A 17,578-nucleotide genomic window follows, 5' to 3' on the forward strand; every position below is an offset into this window, starting at 1 on the left:
CTGCGAGAAACCAATTGACTTCAACTTTGCAAGAAACAACTCATGATTAACAGAGTCAAATGCCTTAGAGAAATCAAAAAGACATAATATAGTAAGCTGCCTCTTATCGACGGCCACGCGTATATCGTCTGTAACTCTCAGCAGAGCCGTAGTAGTACTATGGCCCTTCTTGAAGCCAGATTGGTAGGGATTTAGGATGTGATAGTTAGACAGATATTCACATATCTGCTCATGAACAATTCTTTCTAATGCCTTACTAAGTGCACAGAGGATACTGATAGGCCTAAAATCACTACAGACTGTTGGGATTTTCATTTTGGGCACAGGACGTACATTGGCACGCTTCCATTCTGAGGGATACACTCCATTCTGTAGAGAGAAGTTAAATAAATGCACAAGGGCAGGAAAAAATATGTCAATGCAATTAGAAATCATGGATATTGAGATATTATTATTATTATTTAGCTTTAGTTCGAATTGATCTGACTGCTTTTTCTACCTGTGAAGGGTTTACGTACATGAAATAGAATTTATCTCTTACTTGGAGTGACAGATCTATAATGTTTGGTAGTTTCTGATACTTTCGGAGAGTTGAAGTTAGAGACTGATGCCATATAATATTCACTTAATTCAGATGGAGTAACAGGCATCTGGCTATCTTGAGAGTGACTGACTCCAATACCAAGTGATTTTGCAGCACGCCAAGAAGCTGAGGTGCTCTTACAGTTACGGAAGATGTTGTACGTATACTTCACTTTAGTGTTTCTAAAGACTTGTTTTGTCTCATTACGCAAGACCCTGAATTGCTCGTAATCATCTGGAAGTTTTGTTTTAATAAATTTCTTCCTAGCTCTGTCCCGTTTACTTATCAATTCCTTAATACGCTTATTGAACTATGGTGTTGACTGGTGTTTTACGAGAATTCTTTTTGGTGGCGCATGCTTGTCATAAAGAAAAAGTACAACGCTGTTGAAGAGAGACGTTTTGATCTATGTCATTAGACTGGAAAAACACATTCCAGGGTAGTAATTCAGCGTCAGCACGAAACTTGTTTACGTCAAATTTACTGAAGTCTCGAACAAGAATTGTTTTCGGAATTTGTTTTGGCGTGGATAAATTGAATACAGCATATAGCAAATCATGACCAGAAAAACTGGCAGCTGGTTCCTGTCCGTATTCTACTACCAACTCATTGCAGTTGGATGAGATTAGGTCAAGAGTGCTATCGGAAGTGGCAGTATGAAAGGTTGGATTGAATTGAAGGCAGTCGAGGTTACAAGCGTTGAGCACATCGCGTATGTTATTGCTTTCAAACGTCCCAGTTCCGAAACGAGCATTAACATTGCCCACAACGAATACATATCGTCGCTGGAACGGTAAAAGGTTGTATTCCACAAAGCTCTTCCTATCAATTATTCTCCTTAAGACTGGCCACGCCTCCCAGCCACGTATGGATATGCAGTCCATCAGAACAAATTTTGTTGTGTTCATTTTCCTATGCCCATGTGTAAAGGAAAATGAACCTTACAGTACCGTACTGTAGGAATGCACGTTTGCATTACGTATTTACGCACTCCTAGTGTAAAATGCATGTAAGGTTCACTTTCGTTTAATCATCGACATAGGAAAACGAACACAACGGACATTGTTCTGATGGACTGCGTATCCATATGTGGCTGGGAGGAGTGACCAGTCTTAAGGAGAATAATGGATAGGAAGAGTATTGTGGGATACAACCTTTTACCGTTCCAGCGACGATATTTATAATTCATAACATGAGAATACATATCGTTCAAGAATGTATCCATGAACCCTACTTTTGGTGGACGATATATACAAGCGAAAAGAATTTTAGTGTCTGAAAGGGCTATATCAAGGATGATGTACTCAGGTTTCTTACTGTACTCTCCAGGAGATTTGCTAAGTACACTACATTTTATGCTGTTCTTCAAGTAAACTGCAACACCACCAGCGGCTCTGTTTATTCTGTCATTACGGAAAATATTATACCTATCGAGACAGACGGCAGAATCTGGTACTGAAGGTTTAAGAAATGTTTCACTTACTGCAATAATATCAATCGAACTCTTGCCAAAAATGTGCCGGAACTCAGATATATGGGAGGAGTCAACAAGAGACTGAGAATTGATATATATTTTTTTTTGCTAGGGGCTTTACGTCGCACCGACACAGATAGGTCTTATGGCGGCGATGGGATAAGAAAGGCCTAGGAGTTGGAAGGAAGCGGCAGTGGCCTTAATTAAGGTACAGCCCAGCATTTGCCTGGTGTGAAAATGGGAAACCACGGAAAACCATCTTCAGGGCTGCCGATAGTGGGATTCGAACCTACTATCTCCCGGATGCAAGCTCACAGCCGCGCGCCTCTACGCGCACGGCCAACTCGCCCGGTAGAGAATTGATATGGATGACTTTAAGATTTCTTGTGTTTCTCACACTAACACCGTGTAGTAAGTCAGATAAGTCACACTCATTACTTGTCATGAGTACAATATAGAACAAAAGATTAAACACAATAGATAAATAACAGATCGTTCAAGAAGTATGATGTTTTTAGTAGCTTATATCAATATAAGAATAATTTAAGGATTTAGAAATTACGTGATGAAGTGAGATAAAAAAAGTGTAGAAAATGTGTATAAAATCAATCGCGTTAGCAATTATTTCTAAATGTAAAAGAAATTATAACTAATATACTACACTAAATAGAATGGTTGCGAAAGAGAAACTTTTGAATTGTTAGCCTCACCAGAATTATCTTTACTTCTCGTCCAAGGTACCGTAATTCCAGTAATCAAGTGATGCACAGGAATACGAATTATCGCGCCGCATCATTTCAGTGGAGCTGGGTAGCGTTTCTTCAGTTCCTCGAGGTCCCATTCCGTCTTCACTCGATGTTTCACATCACCAACGCGCACCATTATGATACCATCCATAGTCCGCACTGAATTTAGTCCGAAATGGCTTACAGCACGTTTGAGAATGTCAGTACGGGTCTTAGTTAGGTCCTCCCGTATGGTTATACCACTATTCTTTAACAGCCTCTTTGATTTGAAGACTGCATTTCGGTAGGCGTATGAAACAAATTTCACAATGATGGGCCTGGTTTTGTTGTAACTTCTGGCACCAACTCTGTGCGAACGGTCGATCATCGCGGGATCAAGTGGAACATTGATCCGAGTGGCAATCTCCTGAATGCGCTTGTCCGTGTCTTCTCCTGAAGTTTCAGGTACTCCAAATATACGTAAACTGTTCCGACGTTGATAACTTTCCAGCTCATCTGTCCTATCGTCTAACTACCGTTGAAGATCAGTTATTGCCTCGTCACGTTTGGTGAGTTCACATTTTAATTCTCTGATTACATCAGTATTAAAATCAATACTTTCTTTATGTTTCTGTATGACCTTATCGGGTACTCTGTCTACAAGTTCATCTAGGAGTGAACTGTTCCTAATGAGGTTATCCACCGTTAGTAACACCGTAGTATCTATAACCTCCCTGCTTACGCTGGTTTGCAACGTGTCCGATCGGTTGCACTGATCATCGCAGGTCAAGATGTTGGCAGCACTGTTCTGTGAATTTAGAGGACGGTTGATGTTCTTCACTTGTTCTCGCGTAGTTTCAGCAGTTGCCACATGAGAGCGTGGGCTGTCACTGTTTATTTCCTTGCCTTTAGAGAGTGGGATGGCACTACTGCTCGCGGGCTGGGCGATACGGGATTTAGCCTTCACTTGTTTACGTGAGTTACCCATTGTAATTCAAAAACCTTTTACAAATTACTTACGAATCACGATACCTTCTTCCAAGTAAAGTACTTCTGCACATGCACAAGTCAAAGCACCACTGAATGCACACTTGATATATACTTAACACCGTCTTACAACACCTTCACAAAGATAAATACTGGAGAGGTTCACACTCGCGTCTATACCACCATGAGAGAGAGAGAGTAGGGATTTTTGAACATGGCGGTCCAGTGACAAAGGAGAGCAGGACTCTTCTGACTGGGAACACACCTCTTTCCTGGTAAATCACATTCGCCCCATTCCCTTCCTCCCTACCTACAAATGTTCTGTCTCGTCGTTTTTTCACAGGATTTTTCTCCGTTCCGAATGCATTTATATCTCGCACTATATTAATTATTATTACAGTAAACTGTTATGTTATGTTGTGCTCGTCTTGAATATGGTTTTCTGTGGTTTCTCATTCTCACACCAGGCAAATGCTGGGGCTCTGCCTTAATTAAGGCCACGGTCGTTTCCTCCCCACTCGTAGTCCTTTACTACCTCATCGTCGCCATAAGACCTATCTGTGTCGGTGCAACGTAAAGCCAGTATTGTAAAAAACATTGTGCTCGTATCATTTAACAAATCTTTTCCTCGGCGAACTGTGAGCGTATTCTATATAAGTATGCTTTTGAAGTATGGTAATAGGTAAACAGTATAAACGGTAAACATTTATTAACTGACCAGCAGTACCCGCGGTTTAGACATCTGATTTGAACACTGTCCATAACAATGGTGAACAGTCCATTAATATGCTACCGCTCAACTATCTCTCTTCTCTGCACTAACCTTTTGCCCAGTAAATGCGTAAGAAATAATTTCGTGGTTATCCGTTGTTTAACGTAATCTACAACTTTTTCTCTGAATACTCGCATACAAAATGTTGGTTACAGCGCTTGTGAAAACTCGCTCAAAACATTTTCAAACTCCGGGCTCAGACGGATAAGGCGCTGGCTTTCTGACCCCAAGTTGGCAGGTTCTATCCTTTAAGTCCGGTTGGTATTTGAAGGTGCTCAGATACGTCAGCCCCGTGTTGGTAGATTTACCGGCACGTAAATGAACTCCTGCGCGACAAAATTCCGGCACCTCGGCGTCTCCGAAAAACTTAAATGTAGTTTTTGGGACGTAAAACTAATATTATATTATTACATTTCCAAACTATAATAACGTATACTACAATGAAACATGTAGGAAAACATAACACGTTCTACAAACATAGTGATGTAAGTCAACCTCTTCTGACAGTCATTAGTACGCCATCTGTCGTACATTAAATAAAAGCGATAATTCCAGTGCCGCCTCAAAAATATTCGGCCACTATACAAAAAGCAAAATAAACTCGCATAATTGACAACCCTGTTACACATTCTGTACTTCGTAGGTCCACCTTGATGTTTTATGACTTCTTCCAGTCGATTCGGCATACTGGCGATAACTTTCTTGATATAATCAGCGCTTAATGCCGCCCATTCTTGTAGCACTTCTCTTCAAGTCTGTGAAGAAACTTGGCGACCGCAATTGCAGAGCTGCCTTCATTCGACTCCATACATTCTCGATGGGGGTCAGGTCGGGTGATTGTGGTGGAGTCTCCAAAACCTTCGGGCAGTTGTACAGCAGCCACTCCCTGATAAGTTACGACTTGTGCTTGGGGATTTTATCTTGGCAGAACTTGAAAGTACGCTGTATACCAAGTTGTTCCGCAGATTGTCGCAAATTGTTTTTGAGGATACCCAAATAGCCCTCTTTTATCAAAGTATGTTCAGTGAAACGCAGTGCACTAAGCACGTTCGATGCAACACATCCCCATACCATTGCACTTCCTCCACCATATTTTACCGTTGCTTGTAAATTGCTTGTTTTCAGTTCCTCGTGACGTTTCCGCCACACCAATTGCTTTCCATCGGATCCGAAGACGTTGAACATTGACTCAACAAATAACACATCCCCCCACCAAGCACTGGGTTTGCTTACGTAGGTTTTTGAGAACTCTAGCCGCTTCTTTTTATTTACCGCACTAATGCATGGCTTCCTCCTAGCTCTTCTCTCAAAGAACTCATTCCTTCGCAGTGCTCTTCGCGCGGTTTCAATACCCACATTCTTTCCACACTCCTCTAAAACAGCTGCTACCAGTTTCGGGGCACTAATTTTTGGATTTCGTTCCACATTCCGAAGCACAAACCGCTCCTCTCGTTCTGTCCGCCTTGTCGGTCTGCCGGTCTGGGAAATTTAATCATACTGTCTTCATTTTGGAATCGTATTAGTGTATCTCCAACTGTTGTTCTGCTTATTTTAAGCATCTGCGATAACTTTCTATGCGATTTACCTCGAGCATGATGGAGTATCACGAGCTGGAGCTCTTAAAACGTGGTAGTGTGTTGTCTTTTGCACCCCATTTGAAACCAGTCCGCAACACTGCAGCAAATGACGTGTCTTGCGGCACCGCACTACCGAACTGAACGTTTTACAACGCTATCTGCTCTGTCGCTGTCAATGAACACAGCGGCAATCCCGGCCTTTAGCCACCACCGAGGAACACATTACGCAACACTGCAAACAACAACACCGCAGAAACCCTGGTTTTGGGGATACAATATTGCAAGGAGACATCTAACAACCACCATCCGGATGAGGCTTGGACACGGATGCTACCCTCACCACCTCCACCGCATCGGAGTGACAACCACGACAGTTTGCCCACATGACGATTTCGATTATGCGGATCTGAATCACATAGTCTTTTTTTGTTCCAGGTATGAGCAACAACGAACAAAGTTATTCGCACAGCTTCGGTCATTACGTATCCCATTCCCCACAAATGTTAACATTCTTCTTCAAGACCACGATAGCAAAATCTACAGAGCACTGATCCAGTTTCTACAAGACACCAATCTAACTCTATAAACCCTGATGCAGAAGCCACCAACTGAAATAATTAATAAAGATAATCTCTTAACTGTTACATCCCATTAACTACTACCTTTCTACCATGGCCTTCCCACCCTGTAGTAATGCCATGACCGGCCTCATGGCGAGAAGGTATAGCACCATCCTTATCCTTATCACTACCAGCTGGCCAAATGGTGTCTAGCCAAAGGCCATTCTTGAAAAAAAAATCCCGGCCTTTCCGGGTGACCGAATATATTTGAGGCATGCCATTTCACCCAAGTGCGCAATGTCTTTTCTTTTACAGCATACTGTACATCAGTGCTCCGTGATTCCTCTTCTGCACAAGCATCCACATGTAGTTCCATTACTTGGACACATTTGGTTACACATTCGGCTCATGGTTACGTTATTGTCATCACTTTTCCGCGGATTTTATCAGTGGCCGAATATTTATGGGAGTGACTGTATATCCTATGGTACAGCCAGACTCCCAGGAACGAATTTCGTTGCATTTGCAACCCGTTTCATGGCGGTTGCCATGGGAACGGCGAATACTCACCATGTGCGCCGAGCAAGCTACATAAGTGCAGCCAAAACTGAAATGGCCAGTGAGCAGTACTCTGTAGGTCACTCGGCGATTGGCTGACCCATTCAGACGAGAGCATTGCCACTTGAGTTACCTTAGGTACAGTAAATATCACTTCTTGGGATGTCTCAGAGCTCGGTAGCTGCAGTTGCTTAAGTGCGGCCAGTATTCAGTATTCGGGAGATAATGGGTTCGATCCCCACTGTCAGCAACCCTGAAGATGGTTTTCCGTGGTTTCCGATTTTCACACCAGGCAAATGCTGGGGCTGTACCTTAATTAAGGCCGCGGCCAATTCCTTTCCACTCCTAGCCGTTTCCTGTCCCATCGTCGCCATAAGACCTATCTGTATCGGTGCGACGTAAAAGCAGCTCGAAGAAAACAACTTGAAATTCCATGTGTACTGAACATTTCGTACACCATGGAATAATGGAAATAACAATAATCTTACCTTGGGGGCACATTTTGGCTTGCGACTAGTTTCACGGCTTCGTAGCCGCGTCTTCAGACAAGGAACAATGACCAGTATTGTTGCTAGTCATTTACTTTATTTCGTAACATCAGCATAGTGGTCGCTAGCACTGTTTGACGCTTGCTGTTGGTTCCTTGCGATGATAGGAGACGGTATTGGAATTGTGTGCGCTCTGCCTTGAGTGGTTCCGTTTCACATATGTTCAAGTGGGACGCCAGATGTCGCTCAGTTGATGCGAGTAAGCTAGAAAGAGGACTATAGGGTGGCTGTTGCACCGCCATATTTGAATCCACTTCAACGACGCGTCTGCCAACTTTACATAAACGACCAAAATAAGTGAGCGTGGTGATAATTAATTTCGTGTGGCTATTTCTAGCCGAGTGCAACCCTTGTAAGGCAGACACTCCGATGAGGGCGGGCGGCATCTGCCATGTGTAGGTAACTGCGTGTTATTGTGGTGGAGGATAGTGTTATGTGTGGTGTGTGAGTTGCAGGGATGTTGGGGACAGCACAAACACCCAGCCCCCGGGCCACTGGAATTAACCAATGAAGGTTAAAATCCCCGACCCGGCCGGGAATCGAACCCGGGACCCTCTGAACCGAAGGCCAGTACGCTGACCATTCAGCCAACGAGTCGGACAGCGTGGTGATTATGCAAATGCACAATCTGCAGGAATAAAGACTTTTATACAGTTTACTTAATTACAAGATACACGGTATATAACTACATATTGCATAAAGAAGGAAAATGGACACATTTTCAGTAATTACATTACATTTAGGAGTAGGCCTACAGTACTTAGAACCGAGCTCGATAGCTGCAGTCGCTTAATTGCGGCCAGTATCCAGTATTCGGGAGATAGTAGGTTCGAACCCCACTATCGGCAGCCCTGAAAATGGTTTTCCGTGGTTTCCCATTTTCACACCAGGCAAATGCTGGGGCTGTACCTTAATTAAGGCCACGGCCGATTCCTTCCCACTCCTAGCTCTATCCTGTCCCATCGTCGCCATAAGACCTATCTGAGTCGGTGCGACGTAAAGCAACTAGCAAAAAAAAAAAAAAAAAAAAAAAAACAGTACTTAGCAGGGGCCTATTCCACAAAAGTATGGTCTTGTACATTACAAGTAAATTCTCTAGTAACTAGTACAAATACCAGGGTTTCTGTTCCACAAAATAATTTTCTACAGTTGTACTTTACTACTACCCGTGGTGTAGGGGTAGCGTGCCTGCCTCTCACCCGGAGGCCCCGGGTTCGATCCCCGGCCAGGTTAGGGATATTTACCTGGACCTGAGGGCTGGTTCGAGGTCCACTCATCCTACGTGATTAGAATTGAGGAGCTATCTGACGGTGAGATAGCGGCCCCGGTCTGGAAAGCCAAGAATAACGGCCGTGAGGATACGTCGTGCTGACCACACGACACCTCGTAATCTGCAGGCCTTCGGGCTGAGCAGCGGTCGCTTGGTAGGCCAAGGCCCTTCAAGGACTGTAGTGCCATGGGGTTTGGTTTGGTACTTTACTACTCCATATTTACAAATTACCAGTGAATTTTTATGGGCGTGTTCCACGAAAGTACTAATACTTGTAAATTATTTGTGAATTGGGAATTATTCTCTACCAGTGAGGGGACTATAATACACTGACTGACAGAGCAAATTCAACACCAAGAAGGAGTGGTCAGAACTTTATGCCAATTGCTGGGTAGACTGACGTCACTGAGGTATGCTCATGATGTGAAATGCGCCGCTGTGCTGCGCACGTAGCGAACGATAAATGGGACACGGCGTTGGCGAATGGCCCAATTCGTACCGTGATTTCTCAGCCGACAGTCATTGTAGAACGTGTTGTCGTGTGCCACAGGACACGTGTATAGCTAAGAATGCCAGGCCGCCGTCAACGGAGGCATTTCCAGCAGACAGACGACTTTACGAGGGGTATGGTGATCGGGCTGAGAAGGGCAGGTTGGTCGCTTCGTCAAATCGCAGCCGATACCCATAGGGATGTGTCCACGGTGCAGCGCCTGTGGCGAAGATGGTTGGCGCAGGGACATGTGGCACGTGCGAGGGGTCCAGGCGCAGCCCGAGTGACGTCAGCACGCGAGGATCGGCGCATCCGCCGCCAAGCGGTGGCAGCCCCGCACGCCACGTCAACCGCCATTCTTCAGCATGTGCAAGACACCCTGGCTGTTCCAATATCGACCAGAACAATTTCCCGTCGATTGGTTGAAGGAGGCCTGCACTCCCGGCGTCCGCTCAGAAGACTACCATTGACTCCACAGCATAGACGTGCACGCCTGGCATGGTGCCGGGCTAGAGCGACTTGGATGAGGGAATGGCGGAACGTCGTGTTCTCCGATGAGTCACGCTTCTGTTCTGTCAGTGATAGTCGCCGCAGACGAGTGTGGCGTCGGCGTGGAGAAAGGTCAAATCCGGCAGTAACTGTGGAGCGCCCTACCGCTAGACAACGCGGCATCATGGTTTGGGGCGCTATTGCGTATGATTCCACGTCACCTCTAGTGCGTATTCAAGGCACGTTAAATGCCCACCGCTACGTGCAGCATGTGCTGCGGCCGGTGGCACTCCCGTACCTTCAGGGGCTGCCCAATGCTCTGTTTCAGCGGGATAATGCCCGCCCACACACTGCTCGCATCTCCCAACAGGCTCTACGAGGTGTACAGATGCTTCCGTGGCCAGCGTACTCTCCGGATCTCTCACCAATCGAACACGTGTGGGATCTCATTGGACGCCGTTTGCAAACTCTGCCCCAGCCTCGTACGGACGACCAACTGTGGCAAATGGTTGACAGAGAATGGAGAACCATCCCTCAGGACACCATCCGCACTCTTATTGACTCTGTACCTCGACGTGTTTCTGCGTGCATCGCCGCTCGCGGTGGTCCTACATCCTACTGAGTCGATGCCGTGCGCATTGTGTAACCTGCATATCGGTTTGAAATAAACATCAATTATTCATCCGTGCCGTCTCTGTTTTTTCCCCAACTTTCATCCCTTTCGAACCACTCCTCCTTGGTGTTGCATTGTCACTGTCAGTCAGTGTATAACTTAGTTGACATTCGTCAATTCATTCAATTCAACTCAACTCTCTAGGCTACCTTATGACTATAAGTCTTACTCGTGACCACTCGAAATTGTCTGTTTTATATTGGGAAGAACCGCTCAGTGTTTCCTCAGTTCGTATGTCACATCATTGCACAAGACATCAATAATCGAATCACAAGATCACCGGTGTACGTGGACAGTGGTAAGTGAGCCGACTGACGCAAATAACTTAAACAAAAAGATGTTGAATCAGAAAACTACGGGGCTACTCGGCATCTCGGGCGGCCTATAAAAAATATGATGATTTATACTGATAGACATATTTTCAAAGATGACCGAGCGAGTTGGCCATGCAGTTAAGGTCACGTAGCTATGAGCTTGCATTCGGGGGATGGTGGGTTCGAATCCTACCGTCGGCAGCCGTTAAGATGGTTTTCCGTGGTTTCCCATTTTCACACCATGCAAATGTTGATGTTGTACCTTAAGGCCACGGCCGCTTCCTTTCCACTCCAAGCCCATCGTCGCCGTAAGGCCTGTCTGTGTCGATCCGAGGTAAAGCAAGTTATTTTATTTATATTTAATACTAGCAAAGGTACCCGTGCTTCGCTACGTTAAACATTGTATTCCTATACGGATATCGAAGTAAATTTACTGTACATGCAGTAAATAAGATTTTTTAAAATTCCATGTCTCTTAGCGTTACGGTATTCGAGAAGCACCATAGGGAGGTTCACATACATTGTTTCCAATATAAAGTGCGAGTTGTGGAGTTGTGATGAAAACGGCAGGTCCACTTGCCTACTGCCATTCACAATCGAGATGGAAATGTTCAGGATAATGACAGGTCCCATTGCCTACTACGAGGTCACAATCGATTAGGGGAGTTTTCGTTGCAATAGCAGGCCCCGTTTCCTACTTCCAGACAGATAACAGTTGAGGAATTGTTATTATAATAGGAGGCACCTTCTCTACTGTCAGTCAAAATTGAGTTGTACTCTTATCATTATAATCGCAGGCTCCTTTTTCTAATGGCAGCCAGCTTACTGCCAGTCACTCCGAGTTGGTGAATTTCTATTATAATAGCAGGCCACAATGCCTAACGTCCGTCACATTTTAGATAGGTGAATTTGTTTATAATGACGGGCACCCTTGCTTACTGCCAAACCCAACCAGATAAAGGAGTTTTGAAAAAAATTCTATGCTCCCTAACCTTCTGCCAGTCATATAGAGAAATAAATTATTCATTACATTGGTATACAGGAGTTGGAGAGGGACCCCATTCCTACTGCCAGTCAAAGTCGATGTGGGGAGTACTGATTACAATAGCAGTATAGCAGAATAGGATAAAATATGGGTAAGGTTTTTTCACAGTGCATTATTTTTCGGATACTTATGTAACAGCTACAAACATAGAATTTGGCTCACTGGGTAGGCCGATGTTCGTGCAGAAATTGATGATGCTATCTTTCCTGTAAGTGATTCAAACCATCAAATATACGTGTAAAATGTGCAAAATTTACGTACAATCCAGAAATAGAGCCACATTTAAGGTATAAGGGATAGAGATACGACAAAATGTCATAGAACCAAAGTTGTAGATCATTCCAAATTGAACGAGATTGTGCCACCCATTTTGTGATACGACTTACTGTTTAGCCACCAAATACCTCGAAAAGAAGGTCTGAACCGTCATTAAAATTGCCTCCATATTTCGATATTTTTTCGGAGGTAAAAGGGAAAATTTAAACATCGCGTAATTTTTTCCGTCGGTTACAGGCTAAAAGCTATAATTTTGCCAAATGTCAATAATCTAGCTAGTCTGGCAGATTGTGCCGCCATCTTGATTTGGGGGAGGGGTTAAAAATTAGGACTTTCAGGAAACTTTTAAGCCCATGAAACCTATACCGGTAGGTTATCGTTTTGGATAAATATATCCGACTGCGTTCTTATGCTGAGCCCCAAATTTGAGACTCCCAGCATGCCCCCCTCAGGGTATTTCTAGAATTTTCTATTTTTCTAGGGATTCTGAAGTCATCAGCTTCTCTGCTACCAAGTTTTAAATTTGTAAGATGCCTGGAAGTGCCACATTAATTCACGTCTATTTTCATTTTTATACGTTAATATATGTAAGTTATATACAGTACAGTATATATACAGTAGATCGTTCCAAACCGATTACCATTATTAATATAGATTATATTTCATCCCGTTCCCGAGGGGTTCTAATGGTGCCTTGCCCCCACAGTATTTTTTTTCAGATTGTACGTAATATTAGTACGGCCCCCACCCCAAAGGAGGCTGAACTTGTACTTTAAAAATATCCGGAGTGTCACTATTCATCTCAGTAACCCCGAAAAGTATAGATTCGACGCTATTTTCGATTATTTTCTTACATCGCTCACTCCTCGCCCCCACCCCCAAAGGCGGCTCAACGTGGACTTAAACAAAATCCGGAGTGTCACTATTCTCAGCGACCCCGAAATATATGGATTCGACACTATTTTCTAATATTTTATGTCACTCTCCTCGCCCCCCTCCCGCCCCTAAGTGTACTTGGGGTGTCGTATCCCCACGCAGTTTGTCTCCTGATACTAGGTCGTAATTGTACCAAGTTTGGTGTAAATCGCTCTAGTGGTTTACGGGGAGATGTAATACATACACACATACGTACATACTGTGCCATGTATATATAGACCTACTGTATGTAAGTACTCTTAGATGTAGGCTACTAATTGCGAAGGCAGGTATTTTTACATCTAATTCTGTATATATATATATATGAGTTGTGACGTTCAGAGAACTGAGGGGAAACCATAAGTTAGTGTATAAAATTTGAGTTATGTCGGTTCTTCTTGTTATTATTATTATTATTATTATTATTATTATTATTATTATTATTACCTACTTAAGTTTTGTACTGTAATATAACCGCACAAGTGCCTATTTTTCCTGGATTTCATTTTTAACTTATTTGTTTTGTATTGTGCACTTATCGTGAATACAATAAAATGTCCATGTTCTTTGAAATCATTTAAGAAAAGACTAGGCAAACAATTGATAGGGAATCTCCCACCTCGGCGATAGCTCTAAATGCTGATCACTGATGATTGTGCGTACATATATTTTTTCATCTAATTCTACATACTTATTTAATGGAATTGTCACTGAGGGGGAAAGGCTTTGTAACATCAAAATTTGATGCGAAGAGGTGGCTGCCAGGAGAAACCTGAATCTGAAAGCTAGATGACGCGTAGGAAAGCAGCTCGTAGAATAAAGACCAGATGGCAGCAGCAAGCTTTGAATGTCGTTGCTGCTGTCTTATCAGGAGACACTGCACAGCAGTGTTGAATCATAGCGGATTACCCGCTAAATCTGGCGGATTCTAAGTCCTTCTAGCGGCGAAAATATACATTTAGCGGCTAGCGGAATTTTTGGCGAAATTTTGATGTGTCGGAGGATTTTTCCTTTTTTTTTTTTGCTATTTGCTTTACGTCGCACCGATACAGATACGTCTTATGGCGACGATGAGACAGGAAAGGTCTAGGAATTGGAAGGAAGCGGCCGTGGCCTTAATGAAGGTACAGCCCCGGCATTTGCCTGGTGTGAAAATAGGAAATCACGGAAAACCATCTTCAGGGCTGCCGACAGTGGGGCTCGAACCCACTATCTCCCGATTACTAGATACTGGCTTCACTTAAGAGACTCGGTAGGGATTTTCGATTGGCTTTGCAAAATGTAAACGTAATGCCGCACATTTATGGCATACCGGGCGAGTTGGCCGTGCGCGTAGAGGCGCGCGGTTGTGAGCTTGCATCCGGGAGATAGTAGGTTCGAATCCCACTATCGGCAGCCCTGAGGATGGTTTTCCGTGGTTTCCCATTTTCACACCAGGAAGATGTTGGGGCTGTACCTTAATTAAGGCCACGGCCGCTTCCTTCCAACTCCTAGGCCTTCCCTATCCCATCGTCGCCATAAGACCTATCTGTGTCGGTGCGACGTAAAGCCCCTAGCAAAAAAAAATTAAAAAATAGCATTTATGGCATAAATATTGCCGAACTGAATGAAATTAGTGGGAAAAATTAGAATGTACCTAGTCCCCGGTGGAAGTACCACTAAAGTTTTCTTTCAATTCCTTCGGGTCGAGCTTGTAAATCACCATGTAATTGGGAAGTACTGTGTTATTTTTTACTGGACGAGATCTGTTTTCCTTTGTGAGTGTGTATGTTAATTCAGTTTATCACTGGTGTCTGTGATGAACTGAGTCGTCATACTGCAGCACCACAGGGGTCATTTTTAAAAGTAGTTAGTATTTTAGTGACTTTCATTAGTGTGTCGAGCTTAGATTCTGCGGTTTTTTAATGTTTAAACGATTTTATATTACCTTTGCCTTAATGACTTATTGTACTTACTGTGTGCGCATGTTTAAATATCAAGTGTATTTATTCTGGAGCACTGTAGTTTATTAACCACTGCTGGTAATCACTTTGCCGAAGTTTGCAAGACGATGTTTACAGACTCCGTTGTTGCCAGAGATTTTCAGATGCATAGAACGAAGTATACTGCAATAAATAAGACACTTGGCCCTCGTTTCATAAATGAGTTGAAAAAATATATAAGGGTCAGCCCTTACAGTATCATCATTGACGAATCAACAGATGTTGGGGTCTTAAAAATCCGCGGAACATTTTAATGTGTAATAGCATCCTAATGCCTGGTGACTGTAGTAACTTACCGTATTTATATTTGCGTTGATTAAGAGGGTATGGCTTGACAGTAAGCGGTAAGCAGTTAAGCACTAGATTAACTTATGTTTAATAAATCATACTCTTTTTTTAACTAAGTGGTGCTATTGCAACCACTCCCAATCCCATGCCCTATTATGCTTCGTTCCGACTCGCAAACATAAGCAAGATTGCACATTTCATTTATTATTAAATCGAATGTTGAAGAATCTAGCGGATTTCTAGCGGAATTGGCACAGTCAATTAGTGGTTTTCACTCTTATAGTGTTGGCAACACTGCTACACAGACGTAATAGGAACGGTGACTCTAATGCGCCGTGAATCGGATCACTGTATCGATTCAGTAACGTGAACGGAATCAAATGAATCGATTCCGTAAAATGAATCGAATACCCTATCACTAATTTGGACTGCTCCACGGTGTCTCACATTAACAAACTGTGTCTCATGGAGTGAAAAAGCGTATCATTTGTTGAACTTGTACGGTTAATGATACCAATAAAGATTTTCACCCTAAACTACCCAGTTGTAGGCTACCTTGCTCGACGCGCGAGCCCTGCAGGCAGTCTGCTCGAAATGGATTTTTCACACCTTAAGGTGTAACTAACTATCTGGCAGACTATTACGAAGAAAATGTTTTTTTTTTTTCAACATAAATTTGTAAGTATATCTGCTGGGCTCCATTCTTAATAGGACTAACAATTCAGGCAGCGCATTCAATTCTAAGGGTTCTGGACGTAGGCTACAGTTTTTCGGCTTGCCCTCCTTTTTCAAAAACTACCTGCTCCCCTGGAAGCTATCATAATTATATATAGCCTGCAATAATCTGGAAGAAATAACTTTCGTTAAGGTGAAAGAATTACTAAAATCACCGAGATGAGCATCCAAATACTTCCCCTTTGACTTGTACTCATGGCAACGGCTAGCAGTTCTATCAACCCGACGGTATTACTATTTCTTTTCTTCTTCGGAGGCATGCGTACCTCAACACGCAAGATTTCTCGCGTACCAACGGACAAATTATTCCGTCTGTCCTTTCTCTGTAGGCCTACTTGATGGATGCCGCTTCCGGGTGAGTAGGTTTAACTTGTAACGCCAACCTTCTACGGCATTAGTTGTTCTCCAAGGTCATGACCAAACGGAACCACTGACCGCCGATAGTTGTATGTACCATGTAAAATTAGCACTTTATTCTGGGTGCAAATTTGAAGTTCCCATCACACATCCAGCATGACCAGCGTCCTAATTTTCGTAAATGCACGCTTGTTGCCAACATGGCCAATTTACTGCCATTGTCAAACTTCAGAAGCCATTCGCGACCATCATTGTCTAATTTAAATTGATCGGAAATATCATGCAAATTCTCCAGCGTCTTACGGTTGGGTGGTGTGTGTTCAATTTGTTTAATATTGGCTTGGGGCTGGTTAAAATGTTTCGAAAATTCCTGAGTCGTGAATTTCGCAGGGCTCGTGATACATAGTTTGTCCTCGGTCTATGTGACCAATAAGAATTTGAAACGAAGGTATTCGGATGAAAGTTCTTTCGTTTCGTCCCAAGTGCCTGGAACAAACATTAATTTGGGAAGATCCGCCTAGGACGAAACGTCAATACACAGCATTGTTCTAACCATATTCCATTCCCGTCTTCATAAGTGTATAAATATTATTACCGACGCCTTAATGTTAAAACTAGTAACCACCGGGCGAGTTGGCCGTGCGCGTAGAGGCGCGCGGCTGTGAGCTTGCATCCGGGAGATAGTAGGTTCGAATCCCACTATCGGCAGCCCTGAAGATGGTTTTCCGTGGTTTCCCATTTTCACACCAGGCAAATGCTGGGGCTGTACCTTAATTAAGGCCACGGCCGCCTCCTTCCAACTCCTAGGCCTTTCCTATACCATCGTCGCCATAAGACCTATCTGTGTCGGTGCGACGTAAAGCCCCTAGCAAAAAAAAAAAAAAAACTAGTAACCTCTCGTCCTTGGTAAAAATGACAATGGTATTTAGACTGATGCTTTCACGGTTCGTAGGCCTGTTT

At 43.5% G+C, this 17,578-nt stretch overlaps 1 protein-coding gene across 1 annotated transcript in view; it reads left to right on the top strand.

Annotated features, from left to right (window-relative positions):
• Arms (Ankyrin repeat-rich membrane spanning) overlaps positions 1 to 17,578 on the top strand; it is a 485,159-nt gene that overhangs the window by 70,794 nt on the left and 396,787 nt on the right. The gene's annotated exons all lie outside the window — the stretch shown is intronic.

Source organism: Anabrus simplex, chromosome 2 (assembly GCF_040414725.1).
Source record: "Anabrus simplex isolate iqAnaSimp1 chromosome 2, ASM4041472v1, whole genome shotgun sequence".
Classification (NCBI taxonomy): domain Eukaryota; kingdom Metazoa; phylum Arthropoda; class Insecta; order Orthoptera; family Tettigoniidae; genus Anabrus; species Anabrus simplex.